Here is a 24,893-nt window from a genome sequence, read left to right as displayed (position 1 = left end):
GGAAATTATTGGGCCCTAGAGGTGCTGGAGCGATCACTTGCATTGTTCTTGAACTCTCATAAGTAAACCCAAACTCAGCGTATACTTGCCTCACAGACATGAGAAATGTGTATGGAAAGCTTGAAATATCCACTTTTAAACAAAACAATTCGAAGCGAAAAGAAATAGTCAAGCAATGCACACTGTTCACTAGTGGCAACGATATGCATCTGTTCATTCTTGTCAAAGTTACCCGCCAAATTGACAACACGTCAGACGCACGTCCGTTTAAAAACCAATCAATGTCAAGATGCAGAGATGATGACGCAAGTGTGCCATGCAGAGTTTCCGCTAGAAAAAAATGGTGCCGGTCAAAGTGACCGGCAGAGGTTTCGTTTTCCGGACATTTTGATGATATGACGGTCAAATATCGCCTCTTAATTATTCAAGTTGAGAAAAACTGAAAGCAGTTTATGTAACTTAAAAAAAATGACATAATCAGGCTGTATATGCAACATGTTTATTAGCCTAACTTTCAAATAGACGAAAAAAAAAAAAAATGAATGTCCGATTGGCGTCAATCAACCAATTTTTTTTACTTTGGTTGCACATTTCATAGTTTAACAAACCAACCCCCTTCCTCACATAAAATATCCGAATATAGCATTGTTGTTACACAAGCAAATTTAATTATAAACTCAGTATGTCTCATTTAGTTGGTAACATTTAAATTGGCCACCGTGTGAAATGACTCCTTGTCAAATGAACTTGAACAAACAAATGACATTCTCAAATTATTCGACCCTCTTGTGAATCCGTTGCGTCGTCCTGCCTTTTCGCAGCGCGAACAGAAAATGTTTTCGTTACCATCAACTACCTCACATCTTAGCCATGGGAACTTGTCAGTCCATTCCGACCGATACGCCCTACACTTCGGCTTTTTCTCCGGTGGTGGCGGAGCTGTCTGGCTCTGGACATCTGAGGCTTCAGGCGTTCCTGATTCACTATCCTCCTTCGTGTCTGGCCTTTGAAAAAAACTTTTAAGGCTAGTCTGCCTGGGCCTGGCCATATTTAAAACGTCTCTCTATAGTTCGTGGTTTAGGTCTATATTATAGCCGTTAGGCGTGCGCTTTATTTGAAATGCAACATGCGATGTTGTTTAAAAACTTTCAAACGGTCGATTCAGATTGTGTTATGGGGGCGGGGCCGGGATTATTAGGCAGTTTTAATCTGACAATTTGACCGAAAAGATTTAATTTTGTCGGAGATTAAATTTTTTTCCTGGCCAATGTCCGGTAATTACCGGACAACGGAAACCCTGGTGCCATGTAAAGTTCTTTAGTGCGCTCGCATAATTGCAATATGAAACAAACTAAAACTAACCAAATGCATAAAATGTATCCAAAACATGAACTTTGGTTCGGAACTTGGTGCAGACTTTCAGGTGTGAAAACGCCCTAAACCTTGGGGTATGAAAACATCAACCAGATGGAAGTGGTTTGAATTCCGGATAAAGCACATGTGAAGGGTCCAGAGTCATTTTCCTTGCCTTGCCGGTTGGAAAATATATATATTTTAATATAGACTGAAGATGAAATCCCAAACCAGACCGCTATACTATAAATATATTATAAGAGTAAGATGGATTCAATTCAGGCAATTCAACATGACCCTCAGAGCAACTTTTTTGTTGCACCTGTATTATGTTGCAAAATATGTTATATATACGTTGGTTTTAATGTGTTTGCTCTGAAATGACAACTAGATGAAATATTCCCTTTTGTATCTGACACAATAAAACAAATCTAGCTTGCCCAGAATGTTTTCTACACAAAGATTATTTGGCTCATTCCTGTTATCAAGTAACATTTTGGCTTCATAATTTTTGAAAAAAAAGTTTCATGTTTTTCATATTTTTAGCATTCTTCCAAAACGTGTTTAACTATTAGGAATACATATTGGTCAAGCTCAGGGACTAAAAAAATTATAATTATGGGTAGATCCATTGTTCAGACACTGGCCGTGAAGGTACATATACATAGTTATCACAAAATGTTAATGATTTAAATGTTAAACAATAACAAGCTTTTCTTGGATAGTATATGTCCCTTATGCATGTATGATTAGAGGCAGTTTAGCCTGTTCTATAACATTATCTAAAAATATTTTGAGATTTGTATCATTTCATGGTTTATAGTTCTTGTGGAAGTTGATAACTTTGCACTGAGGACATGATTCAATTGAATGCATATATCAATAAAAAGGTGTGTAAAATACAAAATAGTATTTGTAATGTCTATTATATCTGTTTAAGTGATAACGAAGACCTAACTATATAATTTAAGCCATTTCTTATAAATATGCAACTCATTTTATAGAAAATCTGAGTAAGTAAATCATAGAGACAAAAGACACTGTATAACAGGAACGACCCATTTATTAATTTAGGTAATACTATTGTAAATGGTCATTGATATCCAGTTATATCGTCCTAATGCAAGCTGTTCCATTAATATTTGTGTGAGATGACTCAAACAATTTGTGGTAATGAATCATATTTCGCAGCATTAGCGTTTTTGCAACTCGGTTTGAAATCAGAGGCACTACTAAAATAGCTTAATTTTAACACCCTTGTACTAAAGCTGTGACACTCGCTCGAAACTAGTCTGCTTCCTAGACAAAATGGTTCTGTTTTATCATCCTCGTTTGCTTTCATCAGTACACTCTTAAAGGGGTCGTGAACTGCATTGTTTTATAATGTTTCCTGTGGTTCACTTATAATGTTAGTATAATTTTTACATAAAACATTGTCATCATTTAGAAATAAAAGGCATTTTTGCCACCCTGATTTTAGCCTCTGATTTGCACGCTGTTTGAAGGGGCGTGTCTGCTGTGAGGCTTCAGTGTAAACGCCCACTGCTGTGATTGGCTGCTGTGAGGCTTCAGTGTAAACGCCCACTGCTGTGATTGGCTGCTGTGAGGCTTCAGTGTAAACGCCCACTGCTGTGATTGGCTGCTGTGAGACTCTAGTGTAAACACCCACTGCTGTGATTGGCTGCTGTGAGACTTCAGTGTAAACGCCCACTGCTGTGATTGGCTGCTGTGAGACTCTAGTGTAAACGCCCACTGCTGTGATTGGCTGCTGTGAGACTTCAGTGTAAACGCCCACTGCTGTGATTGGCTGCTGTGAGACTTCAGTGTAAACGCCCACTGCTGTGATTGGCTGCTGTAAGACTTCAGTGTAAACGCCCACTGCTGTGATTGGCTGCTGTGAGACTCTAGTGTAAACGCCCACTGCTGTGATTGGCTGCTGTGAGACTTCAGTGTAAACGCCCACTGCTGTGATTGGCTGCTGTGAGACTCTAGTGTAAACGCCCACTGCTGTGATTGGCTGCTGTGAGACTCTAGTGTAAACGCCCACTGCTGTGATTGGCTGCTGTGAGACTTCAGTGTAAACGCCCACTGCTGTGATTGGCTGCTGTGAGACTTCAGTGTAAACGCCCACTGCTGTGATTGGCTGCTGTAAGACTTCAGTGTAAACGCCCACTGCTGTGATTGGCTGCTGTGAGACTTCAGTGTAAACGCCCACTGCTGTGATTGGCTGCTGTGAGACTTCAGTGTAAACGCCCACTGCTGTGATTGGCTGCTGTGAGACTTCAGTGTAAACACCCACTGCTGTGATTGGCTGCTGTGAGACTTCAGTGTAAACGCCCACTGCTGTGATTGGCTGCTGTGAGACTTCAGTGTAAACGCCCACTGCTGTGATTGGCTGCTGTGAGACTTCAGTGTAAACGCCCACTGCTGTGATTGGCTGCTGTGAGACTTCAGTGTAAACGCCCACTGCTGTGATTGGCTGCTGTGAGACTTCAGTGTAAACGCCCACTGCTGTGATTGGCTGCTGTGAGACTTCAGTGTAAACGCCCACTGCTGTGATTGGCTGCTGTGAGACTTCAGTGTAAACGCCCACTGCTGTGATTGGCTGCTGTAAGACTTCAGTGTAAACGCCCACTGCTGTGATTGGCTGCTGTGAGACTTCAGTGTAAACGCCCACTGCTGTGATTGGCTGCTGTGAGACTTCAGTGTAAACACCCACTGCTGTGATTGGCTGCTGTGAGACTTCAGTGTAAATGCCCACTGCTGTGATTGGCATATTTGCATATGAAATAACTAAGTATTACATGTAGAACTCTCTCGAAAACGTTTAGCACGTTTTTACTATTACAGCTCTCAAGGTTAACTAATCGTGAAAAGTGTTGATTATTGTATTATATTTATATATATATATATATATATATATATATATATATATATATAGCATTATATTTACAAGTTGACTGTTTAGTCACTGGTTTGATTTACTGACACACAGACAAAGAACATGTACATGAATCATATCAAAAATCACTGATCTCAGATCAGGCATTATAATTAGCACGGTCACTTACATGTTGTGGCATTACTGTCAAGTCCATATCATAAAAGTCTGCTTTCAAAGCCTGCGCTGAAATTGCGACTGATTTCCCAAAGAATCCACCCTGAGATGTGCCGAATACAAATAAATAATGCTCAACTGAGACATTCACATTGACTACGTTTACATGGACAGCAGTAATCTAATTATTGACCTTACTCTGAATAAGACAATATTCTGAAGGCGTTTACATGAGTTGCTTTTAGAATATTACATTCATGTTCCCGTTTTACATGTTACAGAACGTAGCTCGATTAATGGCACGTCATTACGTCCCCATGCCACGCTACGCTGTCCGACGTCCAATCATAGCGCGACTATCGTGGGTCTGTTAAATTCAATGGGCTCAGGCAACCCACTGTAACTTTACCTGCGGGTGTCGCTGTTGGACAGTGTGACTTTATAAAAACAAGTGATTTTTATACTTTTTAATGTAATTTATATATATTAGGGCTGTCAAAAGATTAATCGTGATTAATCGCATCCAAAATAAAAGTTTGTGTTTACATAATATATGTGTGTGTGTGTACTCTGTTAATTATTATTTATATATAAATACACACACATTCATGTATATATTTAAGAAATATTTGCATGTATATACATTTATATAATCTATAATATATATAAATATAAATGTTTTATATAAAAATATTTTTTCTTAAATATATACATGCTTGTGTGTGTATTTATATATAAATAATAATTAACAGAGTACACACACATATATTATGTAAACACTAGGGATGCAACAATACAGTTTGTCCACGGTTCAATACATACCTCGGTTTTTAACCACGGTTTTCGGTTCGGTTCGGTTCTGATGGCTTGTCACATCAGTTTTTTGCTATTCTATTTTAAGCGACAGGAACAGCAAGAGGTTAAGGAGAAAAAAGACTATTTTATTTATTTATTTATTTATTTATTTTCTTTATTTTACTTAAAATAATTGAAAAACCTTACTTAAACCTAAAACTTTACTTTAAAAAAAACCTTGTACACATTCCTAGTGTATTGTAAAATATAAAATAAATATATATAAAGATTTACACTGGCAGCTCAGAGCTGTACAGCAGCATTTAAGTATGAAATTGAATGAATAAATGTAAAAATAAAACACTACATAGACTTCACTATAAAATATACATTGATTCTTATTAAAGCTACTGTATTAAAGTTTTTCAGTCTAGAGCAGTGAGTGATTTTCTCTTTGTCTTTTGTTGTTGTATTAACATTAAAGGGATAGTTCACTCAAAAATGAAAATTCTGTAATCGAGAAATAAATACAGGTTTGGAACAATATTAGAGTGAGTAAATAATGACATAATTTTAGAGGTGAACTGTCCCTTTAAGGACAGCGTGTTCACTAGAGTCTGCTCGCTGTCAATTTAAGACCTCCGTGCATCTAATATACAGACAAGCCGATTTAACTTTCACTTTAGACATAGCCGACTGTGTTTATGTTAACCTTGTGTGTATTTTATAGTATTAGTGAAGTAAGACGATACTTAGTCCAGTAATTGTGTGTTTGACAGGCGTTTAGTGTGCGCGCTCGGAAAAGCGCATGTTAAAGCCGCGAATGAAATGTTTAACCGGCAAGGCTGTAAAACGCATGCAAATAATGAACTTTGGTGATTGTGAATAATTATAGTGTCCCGTGAGTATAACTCCACCACTAACGTAAGATGTGAATGTATGTCGCGTTGTTCCGTATTGGGATGGAGGAAAATTATAGAATTTGTAGAAAAATAATTAATTAAATGCAGAACCGAAAAAAACGCAATTCACAGGCGCGTACACAAACTTTTATTTTGGATGCGATTAATCGCGATTCATCTTTTGACAGCCCTAATATATATGTGTTGTTTTATTTTTGTAATATTATATAGGTAATGTGTCTTTCAGTTTTTTTAAGAGACACTGCCCATCTTGCCTCCTTCTTGACAGCCTACATTTCGAATAATAGCTTTGATTAATGATGAAAATTAAGGTTTCAAAATCGTGATTGTTAGGATTGTTTTTTTCTGCCATCGAGCCACAAGCGCTCACTGAATGGCCATATGGCTCGCGAGCCTAGAGGTTCCCGACCGCTGTTGTAAACAGACAATTATGAATCTGGGATTACATATACAAATTTATTGTATTTTACTTTTACAATGAGCAGAATTATTACAACACAAAGAAAAAAAATATCGAGGAGGCCGTGTCAGAGTGAGCAGTCAAGCAGGACACGCACCATAGCAACACGTCATGGCAACAGCATTTAAGACGGAAAGATAAGTAAAAGATAAATGGGAATTTGAACGCTTTGTTACTGTTTTGTACGCCCGGTTATATTAATTATAATTCAAATTCTGTTTTATTTGTTACAATATTAGGATTCTAGGACATTAGGATCCTTTGGAAGGTAAAGTTAGTCCAGTGATCCTGTATCGCTCTTCTCTCCTCATCATCTCACTAACACTCCAGTGGGCGCGGCCAAAGCTTTTTTTTTTTGTGTGTGAAGAACATTTTAACATTCTAAAGAACCTTTTGTGCAATTGAAAGATACCATGGATGTTAAAGATTCTTCATCGAGCCATCGATGCCAATAAAGAGTGTACGCAAATGATGTACAACCTTGTTGGCTATAATTTTTATAATTTTGAATTATTTGGCTTTCCGATATCCCATTTCCAGACGTTCTTTTCAGTGTTCACTTGCAATTGTTGGGCAACTCCAAAGAGGAACTTTTAGGCAGGGTGCTTTCAAGCATGAGCAGCCTGAGCGTTTGTCTCCAGCTTTTCCTCCACCATTGCCTGGTGCAGGAATTTCCCCATCATGCAGCGTTCACAGTTGAGCAATGGAGCTTGCATGGGAGTCGTCACTATCGCAGATCCTGCTGTGTCTGCACTGCATCAACTCACCACCCACTCGCTTCTGTTAGTGACTGACTGAGCCCAGAATGCACTTGAGTGCCAATGATTACTCAGCCTATATCAGTCAGCAAGCCACAAGCTGGCTATGACAAAGCTACATGTAACGGCCCAGCGCTCTGATCACTAAACCCTGAAGTCTCCTGAACTCTAGGTCGAGGGAGGTTCTGACGTCGACTGCCGACAGTCGTGTCTTGAGCGTGATTAAGTGGGTGAGGAAGAGGAGGCCTGTGTCTTGTCCACTTCAGTGAAGCAGTCAGGCTTAAGTGCCTTTCATTGATTTCCAATGGGATGTTCGTTACGAGCCACATGATTTGTCCTGTGGTTGGTCGGGAAGATTAGGACCAGCACGAGATTTAGGCCAGGCGATCTTATGAGTACAAGAGCCAGAGATCCCATTTACACCTTGTATAAGCATCAGTTTTGGTTTTAAACTGGATTCAAAACACTCAAACCTCATTCAGAGATCACATTGCATTTGTTTAATGCTAGTCCGTCCCTAATAACATCAAATGACTCTCTATATCCAACTCAATCAACCATTGTGCTATAACAAGGGTTTTACTCTTTGGTTACTCGTGGTTTTATAAGAATGTACAAATAAACACAAATTTGAGTAAAGTTTAAAATGCACAAGAGCAGAACCAGTTTGTTTGATGACAAATCAATGACAAATAAGAGCTTCCAAGATAAAGAAAAGGAGAAACGCGGAAGAACATTTAAAAGGTCTAAGGATATATTCAATACATTTAAGAGTCTACAGTCTCTGAACAAACGACACACGTCAGTTTAACACAGAAAGAATAAAGCAGTTACTTTTTTGCCCATTCTTCTTTGAATTGACTGTAGGGATGGGCATTTTTGTCAATTTCTCATTTCGATCATCGATAGGTCTCAACAATGAGTACTCGGGGGCGGGGCATGTCCGTCATTGAGATAATGAAAATACTGTTTTGAAAATGGTTGTTGACAAATACAAATGTGACATGAAAACAGGTATATGAAAACATGAACATATAAAACCAAAAATAACTGCTAGATTATGATGCATATATGTCTTTGAAAAAGAAACATCTTTATAAAATGACCGTCTCAAATAACCAAGTCAATAATAATCGAGCATTGCCTTTGAGCTGAAACAGTGAAATAACACCACCCTGCAGAGCTTATAGCTGGTTAATAAACTCAACCAAACGCACCCTATATCAGATTAATATGAACCTATTACAACTTAAATCAACACAAAAGGACGTCAATGCGCACGTGAACTTCAGCGTGCTAGATTTTACAGGCTATGGTTTGAATGCGCTCTTCCCTTAACAACGCTGATACACGGACAACGAAAGCACACAGAAACATTTTATTAAAATCGTGTTCTCATTATAATGCTTTGACAGATTGACTCTGCACATCATGCACTTAATTTTATTATTCATGATCGAAGCGTTTACAGACATCACTGCGCGTTTTCGAACTCATAACGAAAAACTACTTTAAATAAACTAGGTCTACTGTTAAAAGATACGAGAACAGTATAGGACTGCTGCATTACTAATATCAATGATTCTGAGAAAGAAATAGCCTATCTAAAAAGAATATGACCGTCTCTAAACCATAATGTCGAGCATTAATGCATTTGAGCTGAAACTGAAGAGAATGAACAACAGCCAGTTTAACAGCAGCGCTTTGCCAGCTTATTAAGCTCAACCAAACGCGTTTTATATTAGATGAATCAGATATAGACAAAATAAAAGTAATTTTACAACGTGCATCTGCAGAAAAGGACGCGAATGCGCACATGAACTTCACGCGCTAGTCTGAGTGTTCTCGCTAGTTTCTCTGTGGATTTGCTTTAACAGCTGATAGACGGGGAACTAAGCACAGAGAATTTACAGCATTCTATTTCCATCGTGTTCTCATTATAATGCTATGTAGGCTATGACAGATTGGCGTTGCACATCTTGCACTAACCATTTAAAGGGTTAGTTCACCCAAAAATGAAAATTCTGTCATTAATGACTTCCCCTCATGTCGTTCGACACCCGTCAGACCTCCGTTGATCTTCGGAACACAAATGAAAATATTTTAGTTGAAATCTGATGGCTCTGAAAGGCCTCCATTGGCACAATGCACGGGTCACTCTCAAGACCCTTAAAAGGTACTAAAGACGTCGTTACAAAGTCCATCTCACTACAGTGCTTCTACAATAACTTTATGAATCGGCGAGAATAGTTTTTGTGTGCAAAAAAACCCTAAATAACGACTTATATAGTGATGACGATTTCAAAACACGGAATCATGAAGCTTCGAAGCGTTATGAATCAGTGAGTCGATTCATGATCCGGATCGCGTGTCAAACCACCAAACTGCTGAAATTTGGCGATCCAAACCGCTGAATCGACTCACTGATTCATAACGCTTCGAAGCTTCATGATTCCGTGTTTTGAAATCGTCATCACTATATAAGTCGTTATTTAGGGTTTTTTTGCACACAAAAACTATTCTCGCCGATTCATAACGTTATTGTAGAACCACTGTAGTGAGATGGACTTTGTAACGTCGTTTTTTGTACCTTTTAAGGGTCTTGAGAGTGAACCGTGCATTGTGCCAATGGAGGCCTTTCAGAACCATCAGATTTCAGCTAAAATATCTTCATTTGTGTTCTGAAGATGAACGGAGGTCTGACGGGTGTCGAACGACATGAGGGGAAGTAATTAATGACAGAATTTTCATTTTTGGGTGAACTAACCCTTTAATGATAAAACATTCGCCGCGGTCTGGAGGTGTGCTGTATAACGCTAACCAATCAAACCTCAGGTACCGCGCAAAATTACGCAATAACCAATAAAACAGAGTCTTTTTTTTTTTTTTTTTAAGTCAGGGCGATCATCGTTCTCATGATCGATGGTCGCTGTCACGTTCGATTACTCGACCACTGTTGCCCATCCCTAATTGTCAGTCTATTAACTTGCATCATTAGCTATGTTTCCATCCAAAGTTGCGAATGTAATTTTTGCGCAAAATTGCAATATCGCATAAAACATTAAGCTTAAAGGGTTACTTCAGTGATTTAGCATTAAGCTTTGCATTTAAACTGGGTCATTTATGTAGTAGAAATGTGAAATTATTTTTGAATTTGGTGCCTTCTAGACTGAGAAAAGACAGAAAATGTATTTTTGTCTCATGTGGATGAAAGACAACAACTCCCAGAATGCACTTGCTTCGCTGCCCTATGAGGCCACTCCGTACACCGTCGTTTTGATCTTCATAGTAATACAATCATTTCGTTCAGTTAGAGAATAAACACTACAATTAAAAACTGAACGTGTCTTTTCAATAAAGTGTGTGTAAGCCGAACGAAAGTCACGGCACAGACGCAGCAGTGTCAGATTTCATTCCTCACGAGAGAAGAGCTGAGCTGAGCTGAGGTAACGTTAAACGCCAGTCTGGCACGTTTTCAGATCGCATATAGAAGCTAAACTATCACAGGAATTCATTGAAAAGTTGAAACACTCACTTTGCTCTGCATTGCTCCGTTATGAATGTCCGTGTGGCCGTCTGTGTCTTGCATTCTGTGGTGAGATCTCGCCCCTATGGGCGGGTTGATAACATGCGGAACAGCTCCATCTAGTGGCTGTAGTCTTTCGCCTCTGGGCAAAAAATCCTCTGACGCAAAATGACGATATTTTCCAGAAATAAAATGCATAATTCTCTCGTCTCAGGGGGATATGAGGTGGGAAATCACTGAATCACTAAATCACTGAAGTAACCCTTTAACTCCATGTCTTCCAGAGTCAAAGCCAATTCGAAAGACCGCTGTTCGCCTGCTTCTTTGTTTAGCAAGCGGAACCGTCGCAACTCTGCCGTCATTATGTTAATCCCGTCCACCGACTCTATACACGATGTGATTGGCCTGACCAGAGTTTATTTTTTCCAGCTCGCAAGCCAACGGAGAGTTGCTAGACTACCCTGACAGCAAATTATATTTGTAGATTTCTAGGCCAATTTGTATGTATTTAATTGCATTTTTAATTCAATTTAAAGATTCGGATAAAATTAGTATCACGTCGTTGACTGTGAATACCAACATGCATCAGATCACGTACAATACATAGCCTATTAAGTAATATTCTGAAGTAGTAAGTGATGCATTTAGTCATGATTTCCTCGAAATCCAGTCATAAGTGGTCACAGGAGATGCATTTCAGACACGATAGTACCATATGTCACTGGCGATCTGTCCCGGCTGAGCGTTTGTGATTGGATCACCCAAGATGGATGGTAATACAAGGTGTAAACAGGGTCTTAGATTTCCCGCTGTCAATCACAGTTGAGTCGATATTACTAGAACAAGGGTTCCCGCTGATGCCAGTGTGATTATTGTCCTTACTACATCCACTCTCAAGAGATGTGAACGGCTGGTCATTACTCAGCGTGCAGCGTGGATTACGTGGGTTTTGAACCCATTGATCTGTGTCTCCTTTGCAGTACCTGGAATAATTCAAACCGGGGTAGAGGCTGTGACTGGATCCATAATACTCCTTCCATCGTGGCTTCTCGCTAAACAAGTTTTCCAGCTCTTTCTTCTGTTCCTTCTAGACTGGTAGGCCCATGCGACATTTTGTCATCCCGTGTTGAACATTTCATTGATTTCATTGTGGTGTTGATATTCACTATGCCACACTGAATTTCATCTGACGAATCCCAAGGGACTCGCGCCAGATTTGAGAAATGCTGCAACCTCTAGAATTTCATTTATGCTAAGACCTGCTAAGACTTGCTTTTGCCAGGAGCGTGACATAGGTCTGCTTTGAAACCTGGGTGGAGGAGAAAAACAATAAATTGACACACTAATAAGGTGGCTACAACCTGTACTGTGGATGAATGGATGCCTTGGGAAAACCTACTTGCTGAGAGGGAAATTAGTGTTCAAAATTGATTTTTGTTTGTTCTCACAATGATTTGATTGCTTTTTTCTGAAGTCTGTCATGGTTCTATTTCCTTCAAATCACTATTATCACATTTTGTTTTTCAAACATTATGTTAAAGACACAAAGGTAACTATTAAGCTGCACTGACTGAAACCATCGATGAATTAAATTATATGGGACCAATAATTCGTTTCAAGTAATAGATTAAAATTATCCCATAATTTACTCACCCTCAAGCCATTCTATTGTGTATATGACTTTCTTCTTTCAGCCGAAAGTTATATTAAATAATATCTTTACTCTTCCCAGCTTTGTAATGGCATTGAATACAAAAAGCCGATCTGTCCACCTTTAAAGTGCTCCACACACTAGTGTTAGACCGATATATCGGGCCGATATTTGCGGATATATAATAATCGGGCCGATTATTGGCCGATACAAGGCTGTTGCATTCGCCGATATTTTTTTCCCTGCATTATTTACAGACAGGCGTCCACAGGGCAGCTCTCACCGTCTTCAAACTCTCTTGCTCTCCCTCGCGCATATTAATCAAAATAAATTGAGAATTGACACGATAGTAAAAGGTAGAAAGACTGAAGTTTCACGTGGAGCATTGGGAGATTTTTTCCTGAATTACCGCTGCATGGTGTTGTGTTAATTAAGTGAAGTGCACCTACACTCTAAAAAATGCTGGGTTAAAAATAACCCAAGTTGGGTTGAAAATGGACTAACCCATCAATTGAGTTGTTTTAAGCAAACATTTAACCCAACTGCTGGGTCAAAACAACCCAATTGCTGGGTTAGTCCATATTCAACCCAACTTGGGTTATTTTTAACCCAGCATTTTTTAGAGTGTAACCATTAAATGACTAGGTTTTAAAAAAAATTAAATTAAGTATAGTACAGTCAGTTTACACTTTATTATGCTGCTTGCTTGTTGATACTGTGCGCAATAGTGTAATTATTTTATTTAAGCTTAAATATTTATTTTCACCACTGAACTCTTTTTTTTCTTGTTCTACCACACCTGTTTTTACTATTTGTTAAATAGAGTTTTTTTTAGTTCAATAAATGTTCCTTTTTTAAATTGTACATTTTTAATTGTTATCATCGTGATCATTGTGTCATTTTTATGATGTAAATTGAGGGAGCAAAAGCAGTATTGGCTCCAAATATCGGCTCCAGAAAATCGGCAGCCCGTATCGGTCATCGGCTAAGGCTGATGAAAAAAAATCGCCATCGACACTAAAAAATTCATATCGGTCGATCCCTACTCCACACGACTCCAGTGGGTTAATAAAGGCCTTCTGAAGCGAAGTGATGGGTTTTTGTAAGAAAAATAACCATATTTAAAACTTTATAAACCATAATCTCTGGTTTCTGGCAATGGCCATATTAGGTCTGGGCATTGACACAAATATCACAATTCGATTTGATTTCGATTCACAAGCTCATATAGGCAACATCAAATTATAATGAGAACATTATAATTGTGTTTTTGGGAAATGGCTTTTAATGGTGAGACTTTTGTTTTTGTAATCAGGCTCACAAAAAGTATATAAACATTTGGATTCAGATTTATCGGCTAATATATCGGTTATCGACTTTCAAATTAGGGTTGATTTTAAAATCTTGATGCTTACTTACAATGGGCTTTACATGGGTTGGCACCGCAATATTTGTCTGAGCTTTTAATCCCCTATACTCCGACGCGTAATCTTCGTTCATCTGAAACTGGTCTTTTAGTTGTTCCAAAAACTCGTCTAAGACTGATGGGTGATAGGGCTTTTTCATCATCAGCTCCAAAATTATGGAATTATTTACCGATTGAGATAAGGCAAGCTCAATCCCTTTGCATTTTTAAATCTCGCCTTAAAACTAATTTTTTTAGGGTAGCTTTTTATTGAACGTTTGTATCAATTTTATATAGTTTTGAATTGTTTTTGATTTAACATTCTCCTTCTTTTTTATTCATGTTTCTTTTTTGTTTATTGTTTATTTCTATTTTAGTGTGCTATGTTTTGTCTGTTTCTGTAAAGCGCTTTGAGATGTACATTTAAAGGCGCTATAGAAAATAAAGATTATTATTAAATGGAAAGAATTATCGGTTATCGTAGTGTTGGGCGGTACGACCTAAAATGTATAGCACTGTATTTTTCTAAATCATACCAGTTTTGCGGTATATGACGGTGTTTTTTTCCCCTATGCATGACCGGCTGTTAACCACATTTTCTACTGATTGAGAGAGGAAATACTGCAGTAGATTGACTAGAATGCCCTATTTTACTGTCATGATGAGTGAATATTGTAGAAATTCCTAATAATACAGGTTTGCAAAGCCCCACAAAATGATGCAACCAATAAAACACAAACCTGCAACTCCCTCATTACAGACCTATGAATATTAAAATATGACAACAGAGAGAAAAAAAAAACAGTTGAGGGCACCTTAAGCATTTAAAAAATCGAACCCTATATAACAACATACTGCCAAAACGAGGGAGAAATGTTCATATCGGTACAATACTGATTTTGTGTATAAAACAAATGATTACATTTCTGTAATGGATTTTTATATTCCTAAATAAGCATTCACGTCATTAGATCGAAGTACTGAGAAGTAGAAGTAGAACACCATCAAAATGAAGTGAAGCAGGAAGTGGTGTAAATGAAGGTTCAGGGCATTGTGGAAACAATGTGAAGCATTTTTTTACTACGGACTCCCAATTTTGCCACCATCATGTTCTCTGCATTGAGACTGGCGCCACCTTGATCAGTTTATTCAAGCGTTTTCAATTCCCCCGAACTGTTGTTGCTCACACAGCAGAGGAGAGCATGCTTAGGAAAGTACACTGACCATTACAGTCTGGTCAAATAGGTCAAATTGAAAGTAAAGCCCGACTTGGAAGCTGTTTTCCAACTTTGAAGTTACTAAAATAGCTGTTGCTGTTAGAGCCATGACCTAGCGGTTAGTGCACATACTTCGATAAATTGAGCTGGGGTGCTCAAACTTGTTGTTTTTACCTTAACAGTTCTCCCAGGTGATGGGTGTATGCTGTCCGCAACAGTGTATTTCACAGTCCACGAACCGCTCGGCTTGTTCAGTGAGAAATGTTGTTATTAGTCTGGCTTCAGTCTTTTAGCACAAATTAAACCAGTCTATCTTCACTCTCGGCCCCCTGGCGGTGCATCAGTCAGACAAGGAGCTTCTGCATTTAAAACCATTACCGCCATGAACATGTAATAGAGTGAATGGATGATCGTCCTGAAAGAACCTGGCAGTTTCTCATCATGATGGCCTCTCGACATTTGTCAGTGGAAGAGAGCATATCTTCAGCAGATACCGTGTGAATTCATAAATGTAACACAATTGGTGATGAATGTAGCAAGTCAGCAGAAAAAGGAGCGTGTATGCAGTGTACATTGTTAAACACATTTTCTTAAAAACACACCAAAAACCAGGTCTGGTTCATTTTTTGTTGAACTCGTTTCTTTAAGTGGGTACAACTCAATTTAAGAAAATGTCATTTGGGGAAAACACAGTTGTTAGATGCATAGAGGCAGTTGTTCTCCAACTTCAGGCAGGGGGCCACAAACTTCCAATGGGGCCTCAAGATGACTAAAAAGTATTCAAATTAATCAATTATTATCAATATATTAAAATAATCAAATATAAATGATGCAAATAATAACATTAAAACAATAAAAACGATTTGTTTTCCCCCTCAATAACTTATTTTCAATTTGTGAACATGCAGTTTTTGACACTTCTGAAGTCTCAAAATGAATCATGGCTAAATATTTAATATCAATACGCCCTAGTTTCTGTTAATATGTGGCTTTGTCATAATTGATCTATCGGTAAGTCCAGCCCCCCTTAGTTATTGTTGCTAACTCGGACAAACAAATGTAGGGTAAACGTACCTATTAAGCTCAGGTAGTACCCATTTAGCTCACTACTATCTTTGAGCTCAGGTTATAAAAAGAAAAAAAATATTTATCTTCCTACTTGATGTCTTAACCAATTGATGTGTTTGTTACTGTATACCTCCTGTAATTTCACGTCTGGCGGCCATTTTGAAAGATGTCTGAAAACTTTCACCAAAAGAGGAGCCCCTTAAATGTGCATTTTTTTTTTTATAGATGTTTAAGCTTTTATTTTCGATAAGTATAACTTCTTACTGCAAAATTAAGAGATTAATGTTTAGACTTTTGCATATTATAACCTGGATGTGGGAAATAATCAAAGTTAGATCCAAAAGATAGTTTTAGCAACATAGCGCAGATGCTACAGAACATTGTTAGCTTAGCTGTATAAGACTGTGTGCTACACTAATATATTACTTCACAGGCATTACTGGCTTGTACTTTTAAATCCATTATATTATAAATGTACAGTTTATTGATGTTCTGTGGTTTTACACTGCTGTCATTTTTAAATACTTTATATTATTGTGCGGTGAGCTTAAAGGGAAAATCACTGCTTCAGTGTGACATCAATAAGAAAAAGTATAATTTCATTCTCATAGATATTTTCAATAATAGCTGTTCATATTAAAATATGTATGAACTTAATACAAAATAAAAATACAAAAGAATAGAAAATTGTCCTTTTAAATTTAATTTAATAATATTTATTGATAAAAATACAAAAGTTTGCTGTTTCAATTAAGCACAGTGTGCTCCATTTAAGCTCATCCACATTGAACGTCAATGTAAATTCGTCATAAACAGACTTGAAATATTAACAAATGGTTGTTCACTTCAAGTTAACAAACATGTACCCATTAAAACCCCTTAACTGTCACCCCCCTTTTTGAGAATAGTCATGAAAATGCACTATCCAAACTTAAATGACTGTAATTCAAGAATGCTTTGGAATATAGACCTAACTTTGGTCTTGTTTTAAAGAAGACACTCAGCAGATTATTGAGCATTTCAAAATATAAAAGTATGAAAAAGTAATGGATGTTTAAATTTACCGTAAATGAAAAATACTGTAATAAATATTTTTATTTGATATAAAATATATATTTTACAAAAAAATTTTTACTATAAAATTACTATAAAATCCAAGGCCATATGTCTAGACAAGTTGTGTTCCAAATTTGAAGTTGATATCACAAAAATTGAAGTCCCCATGAGATTTTGTTTAAAAATAGCCACTTGGTGTCATCCACTTTCCATTGATTGTTTTTTGATGCAGTTTCCTGTATATTTCTGTCCAAATATCACTTCCATCACAAAACAGTCACCAAATATGGAACCTTGAGACTCAGACCTTTCCGACGATATGTGCTTTGTCAAGATTAGAAAATATTTTTAATATAAAGTAGTAGGCATGTGCCGGTATACAATTTTCATGTTGCGATTAATTGCTGAAGCTTTTATCACGGTCAGGGCTCCAGACTAACTTTTTTCACTAGGAGCACAGTGGCCCCCAACTGAAAATTTTAGGGGCACAACCAGAAATTTTAGGGGCGCACACCGTAAATCAACATGCTAACCAAATCTACTAATTTCCACTGTATTACTAATAGGGATTGGTATCGTTAAGGTTTTAATGGTATTACTACTCTTACCGATACTGCTTATCGATCCGGTACTTTAACAGTATTCTTACCGGTTCTTTTTATTATACTTTAAATATATATTTTTTTAAATAAAAAAATTAAACACAATTAAGAACATAATTAACATGGCTTTATAATCTGAAAAGTAAAATATCTATAGCAAAAGAAACCGCAAAGTTTGAACAAAAATATAAAACATCAATTTATAAATGGACCAGTGTGCAGGCATTCAGAAGGTCTGCTAACATTAATATTACAGTAAAGAACAAACCTACAAAGAAATCTAATAAAGTAATTAAATGTAAAATAACACTGCATAGTTTTCACTGTATACATTGATAGATTAATGCTTATAAAAGCTTAAGTTATTAATTCAAGAGATGTGAATATTTTCTATTTGCCTTTTGTTCGATTCGAATTAATGGCTCAATCGTCAGCAGGTTTATTAGACGCTGCCCCTTTAAGACCGATCAATGTAGAACTAATAATATCATATTCTCCTATTTCTCCGAACTATTTACGCCCATTTAATATATAAACTGTTAAAATAACTACTCTCCAATCCGGTCATTTTGACACCGGCTATTTGTTGTTTATTTGATGGTTTAGACGCGCACACGAAGCCTAAAATATTAAGTGCAAGTCGGTCCATTTCGCAGCACACAAACATAAGCCGCCTTGAAGTTGGAAACAGCGTCTCTTGCGCGGATTATTGTGCATTTAATAGCTCTTTATTATCAAACACATCCTGCAGTTTAGCAACAGTAGAGACTGCAGTTTACAACAATCACTGATTCTGACGTTTAGTTTAGGTTTATGGAGAAATGACAGCGCAGCTGCGAAGGGAAGGATGAGCTCGACGGAACACGGCTATAGGAGTTTTACCTCATACCATCTTTTTATAATTCGAAGCAAAAATCGAAAATAAAATTAGATTAATATCACAGCACATCCCTAAAGTTTAAGCAGACTAAACTTTTGTGTAGTTCTCTTGGCCATCGTCACTCATTAAGCTGACTGTGGTGTTGTGTTTGCTGTAGCTCATTCGCTTTCTCTCTCTCTCTCTCTTCTGGATTGCGAATGGCAAAAATGCATCACGGACAAATGGTTTAATATTATCTCATATAGAAATGGCTGGCAAAGATAGAATTTGCCAGACATAACGTCTATCAATTATAATTAGTAAGTGTATTTTCTTAATTTCTCCAGTACCGACAGCAGGCAAATTTACTGGTCGCACATGTGCGACTGGATGTAAAATTCAGTCGCACACACTCAAATTTTAGTCGCAAAATGCGACCATTTAGTCGCACTCTGGAGCCCTGATCACGGTATACGGTATTATCACAATATTTAAAAAAAAGTTGCAAAAAAAGTGTTGTCATACTATAACAGGTTTAAAAAATTTCTTATAACAAAAGAACCAAACATTTAAATACAATAAAGCAATACACAAAAATGTATAAAGTAAACAAATATTTAAAACAGATTAAAGTGCTTAAGAATTATAAAGAACAATAGGTAACACTTTACAATAATGTCTCGCCAGTTAATGCATTAACATTCACAAAGAGCGAATAGCTACATTTTTACAGAAGTTATTCTTCTTTGATAATGGTAGTTTAAAAAAGCAACTGTTAGTGTAAGCTCAGGTCCATTAATACAGTTACAACTTTTGATTTTAATAATGTGTTATTAAATGCTGAAATGTACATTTAACTAAGATTAATACATGCTTTAGAAGTATTTTTCATTGTCAGTTTGTTAATGAATGAACTAATGTTAAATAATGGAGCCATATTGTAAAGTGTGTGATTGAAAAACAGTCAGAACATATTCAAACAATATCTAGGGCATGTAAGTTAAAACTTAAAAAAAAAAATTTAAGTTTGAAAATGACTTTAAGTCTTTAAGTATTAGGTTATGTGATGATGAGCACCGGATTGTGGTCACTGGGGAAACGGCTGTGTTTCTGCTGTTCCATCAGCGCCCTCTGCTGTCTGAAAGTGAATGTGCACTTCAGTGCGTCTTCACGCCTTCCGCCATGTGCTCGGCTCATGAACGGTCTGTTTACATCAGTGCGCGTTCCTCTTTGACGCGTTGTTCATTTTAAACGGTTGATGGGTAAAGTATTCTTAAAATACATTCTAAAAATCTGAATAATTCGTAATAAATAATTATTCACGGTATTTTGAAGTGCCCACGATAACAATATTGTGCATGTTCATTATTGCGGTATATCGTATTACCGTTTACCGGCACATGTCTATAAAGTAGTTAAAATTCATTTTGTAATACGAAGCATGACACCGCCCACTAGGGGAGGAGCCCACTAGAAGAATTTAGAGTACCGTTTCCATGGTAACGCAACGTCTGATTTCAAAACGGTTTTCACAGGATGAATTTCGAGTTCGTAAGCTTTCGAATGATACCTAATTTATGATAATCACTAAAATATATGATATGAAAAAAGAGCGCCAGGCGCGACGGTGACAGTTAAGCACAGCCAGACTCTTTGCATTTCATGATGTACATCTTAATTGAAATGCTTTTGTAATTTAAAATAAAATAAAATATTTATTGTGTGAGAGATTATGAATTAAATTAATTTATTTTAACATAACTTCTTGTACTGAAAACCAATACCCTGTGCACTAAAAAGTCTCAATGTAGACTTTGGTGAGCTTAATACGTACGTTTACCCTAGTTGCTAACTGTCTTACAATGACTGTCAGTGTGAAAACCTTGTCCCAAGATGTTTTTGGACACAGAAGGACCACCTCTCGTCGATGAGCATTCAAGTTAGACTTAAATATGCCATGTAGGGATATATAAAAGATTTTAAAATGTTAGCAGGGACTCACTAACTTTAATCATAACTTATTGAGAGTATGACAATTGACAACCATAAAATCCTCTCAGGAGACCTGGAATCAGTGTTACAGTACCCCAGACACATCGTTTTACCATTTTTGTAGCATAAACACTATTAAACCGATGAGAGCTTCGGATTTTCCAATGTTTCTCTATGGCGCTGAAACCTAAAGATGTCCGAGTTCTGGTCTCCGTGCGACTGATAGTCACCTGCCATTGGCTCATCTGCATTTGAGGGGAGGGGCTTACCGGCAGAAATACTGGAAATGGCTTATATTGGGGAGCTTTCGAATATCGTGCTGGACAACGCCCAATGACCGAAGGTAATAAAAACCAACTACTAAAATCATTTTGATGACTTGTACCAGTGTAAAACATGGCTTGGCGTTCTTACTCCCTGTGCACAACATATTTCTTTTTCATGCCTTCATTGAAATGCTTTAGCGTTCAGTGCAGTCAGTTTTCCTGAGGCAGTTATAATCTACAGCATATTTAGATGCAGTGGTCTAACACCTCTAAACCCCGACCTGAATACATGATGTTGGAGTTTGTGCGTGCAAAAGTTGCTCCCAAGAGGTTAATTGTGTAGCCTGGAGCTTTCATCACCTTTTTTGTTGGTTTAGCTAGGAGTTAGTAAGTACATTACCCCGTGCTGCCTTGAGATTGCCCTCCTGTAGGAGTTGTAGCATTTGTTTAGCTGTCATTGAGACAAATTAGCTGGTGTGATAATTGTTTGAAATTGTCTGAGATGTAAACCCATAAGAGAGCCCGCTGAGAACAGCTAACGAACAAAGCCATAGTCACATCTCCACATACTAATTTATTAGTAAGCTTATTAATCTGCAGGTTTACCTCAGGTGTCTTCAAGCTGAAGTGTCTTTCTTTGATATCACAACACTTTCTCCTCGATGAAAATAACCTACTAACGACTGACTTGTCGTCTCCTGTTGAAATAGGAGAAAGTGTTTTGATATCAAATAAATTATATATATCAATATACACTCACCTAAAGGATTATTAGGAACACCATACTAATACTGTGTTTGACCCCCTTTCGCCTTCAGAACTGCCTTAATTCTACGTGGCATTGATTCAACAAGGTGCTGAAAGCATTCTTTAGAAATGTTGGCCCATATTGATAGGAGAGCATCTTGCAGTTGATGGAGATTTGTGGGATGCACATCCAGGGCACGAAGCTCCCATTCCACCACATCCCAAAGATGCTCTATTGGGTTGAGATCTGGTGACTGTGGGGGCCATTTTAGTTCAGTGAACTCATTGTCATGTTCAAGAAACCAATTTCAAATGATTGGAGCTTTGTGACATGGTGCATTATCCTGCTGGAAGTAGCCATCAGAGGATGGGGACATGGTGGTCATAAAGGGATGGACATGGTCAGAAACAATGCTCAGGTAGGCCGTGGCATTTAAACGATGCCCAATTGGCACTAAGGGACCGAAAGTATGCCAAAAAAAACATCCCCCACACCATTACACCACCACCACCAGCTTGCACAGTGGTAACAAGGCATGATGGATCCATGTTCTCATTCTGTTTACGCCAAATTCTGACTCTGAATGTCTCAACAGAAATCGAGACTCATCAGACCAGGCAACATTTTTCCAGTCTTCAACTGTCCGATTTTGGTGAGCTCGTGCATATTGTAGCCTCTTTTTCCTATTTGTAGTGGAGATGAGTGGTACCCGGTGGGGTCTTCTGCTGTTGTAGCCCATCCGCCTCAAGGTTGTGCGTGTTGTGGCTTCACAAATGCTTTGCTGCATACCTCGGTTGTAACGAGTGGTTATTTCAGTCAAAGTTGCTCTTCTATCAGCTTGAATCAGTCGGCCCATTCTCCTCTGACCTCTAGCATCAACAAGGCATTTTCGCCCACAGGACTGCCGCATACTGGATGTTTTTCCCTTTTCACACCATTCTTTGTAAACCCTAGAAATGGTTGTGCGTGAAAATCCCAGTAAGTGAGCAGATTGTGAAAGACTCAGACGTCTGGCACCAACAACCATGCCACGCTCAAAATTGCTTAAATCACCTTTCTTTCCCATTCTGACATTCAGTTTGGAGTTCAGGAGATTGTCTTGACCAGGACCACACCCCTAAATGCATTGAAGCAACTGCCATGTGATTGGTTGATTAGATAATTACATTAATGAGAAATTGAACAGGTGTTCCTAATAATCCTTTAGGTGAGTGTATACTGTATATATATATATATATATATATGAGGGGTGCTCCGATCGATCGGCAACCGATCTCGATCGGTCGATAATCGCTTTGGGATGATTGATCGGCGGTCTCCAAAAAGGCCGATCTCATGAACCGATCGCATGCTGACGACACATAAAACCCGCACCTGCCGTGAGAGCTAGGGCATGATATGCAGCGACACCGTCTCATTCTCTTTCCAGCGCGGGTAAAATAATTAGAATGCTGAAGGTGAGGTACAATTCATATTTCTATATTAAATAACTTACGCAGTCATTTGAAAACTTTCTGTGGGACGCAAGTTCACAAACAGCGCGCGTGAATCACTGCGTGCGCGCGCTCTCTCTCCCTATCAAAATGCTCAAATGGCTTCACATCAGCGCATAGCATGTGCACTAAAATCGAGCGGCACAGTTGACACAGGATTTGCCACTTTGCACAATCGAGGCAGTGTCGCATCGTCACTAAAGTTTATCATTTGCATTTATTTTTAAGTCTTGCCAGTGTTCAAACCGCTCAGCACTCGCGCGCACGGTCTGGAGAGACACACACACACACACACACACACACACACACACACACACACAGGCCATCTCACAAAAAGCTTGCGAGTACAAATTGCGCTGAAATGGTCAGATACACACAAATGTATGTACTAAATTACCGTCTTGACGAGTGTGCACGTAAACCCCGTCGTGACTCGCGAGTGAGCGTTTGTGCAACTGTAACCGTATCCGTGTTCGCTCTTAAAGTGACAGCTGTCGAATAAACTGCTGCTGTCTCTGAGTTTCTCTTTGTCTTGTGTTGTTTGATGAACCTTTATGACACTCACTGCTCTTAAATGACTAACTTTTGCAACCTTAAGTGTAAGGATTAATCTAATTTAATTTATTCAGGGAAGACCAATATTAATTTACATTTGATTTCTTATTAAATGTCTTTAGTATTTCTTACCTCAATACTAATGTTAGACCTACCTGAAAAATTGTTTTTAAAAACAAAAATGCACTGCATGATCAAATATTTAGGTGAGATAATTATATACATTTATTTGGGTAAGATGGCCTACAGTAGCCTTAAGTTATCTCATTTTCTAAAATTAACACTTGGTGGTTCTTCAAGATCTTGACTCCGTTAATTTAGAGTTAGTTTCATTTCTACAAATGGTGCAAACTCTGCATGATTATAGATAAAAAAAATTGACATTCCACTGCCATTCTGTGATCGGCAGTGATCGGCAATCGGCAGATCAGGATCTTGGTGATCGGTAATCGGTGATCGGCCCCAAAAATGCTGATCGGAGCATCTCTAATACATATATATACTGATCATCAGACATAACATTATGAGCTAGTTTGACAAGGGCCACTTTGTGATGCCTTTTTATCTCACAAATCTTTTTTTCTCGCAAGTTTACATGTCACAATCCTGTGAAAAACAGTCAGAATTGTGGGATATATAAATTTACAATTGCAAGAAAAAACTGCAATATATCGGAATTCAGATTTTTTTTCTTTCTACTTTTGTGTCACAATTACCTTTTTATTTGTTTTATTCCGTGGAGCAAACAAGCTTCCATAGCGTTGATTATCTGGTTTGTGGAGGAAAAGAAATCATAAAGAGATCCTGTTGCCCATCTACTGTCTTTGTCTTTAAAATTTGGCAAATAGGCCAATCGTAAAATAAAGGAACCTGTTATCGCCAGCCGTACTACACATCACCTGGTGAGAAACGTGCTAATAAATTGAGTGGATGTTATCGCAGTGGTCCGACTGTGGGGAGCGCTCCTCTCAGACTTACAGAGGCTTGTTGCTCTGCAGGACACTCCCATCTGCTCCATATAGCTCTTCCTGGCCCTGCTGGGTCTGCTGCCTCAGCCTGTGCCCATGAATAGTGCCCAACACAGACACCTCAGTGCCAGCTTGCCTTG

The 24,893-nt window shown here is 38.0% G+C and overlaps 1 protein-coding gene across 5 annotated transcripts in view; it reads left to right on the top strand.

Moving 5' to 3' along the window:
• fars2 (phenylalanyl-tRNA synthetase 2, mitochondrial) overlaps nt 1-24,893 on the top strand; it is a 277,814-nt gene that overhangs the window by 19,908 nt on the left and 233,013 nt on the right. Inside the window, exon 1 of one of the 5 annotated variants that reach the window (XM_079805982.1) lies at nt 11,852-11,968. The exons of the other annotated variants lie outside the window; for them this stretch is intronic. The gene's annotated coding sequence lies outside the window, so the exon portion shown is untranslated. Of the gene's footprint in view, nt 1-11,851; nt 11,969-24,893 lie in introns of those variants that run through there. 5 annotated transcript variants of the gene reach the window in all.

This window comes from Gobio gobio (assembly GCF_949357685.1).
Source record: "Gobio gobio genome assembly, chromosome: 23".
NCBI classification, from domain to species: Eukaryota; Metazoa; Chordata; class Actinopteri; order Cypriniformes; family Gobionidae; genus Gobio; species Gobio gobio.
This window is presented reverse-complemented; position numbering and strand designations above follow the sequence as displayed.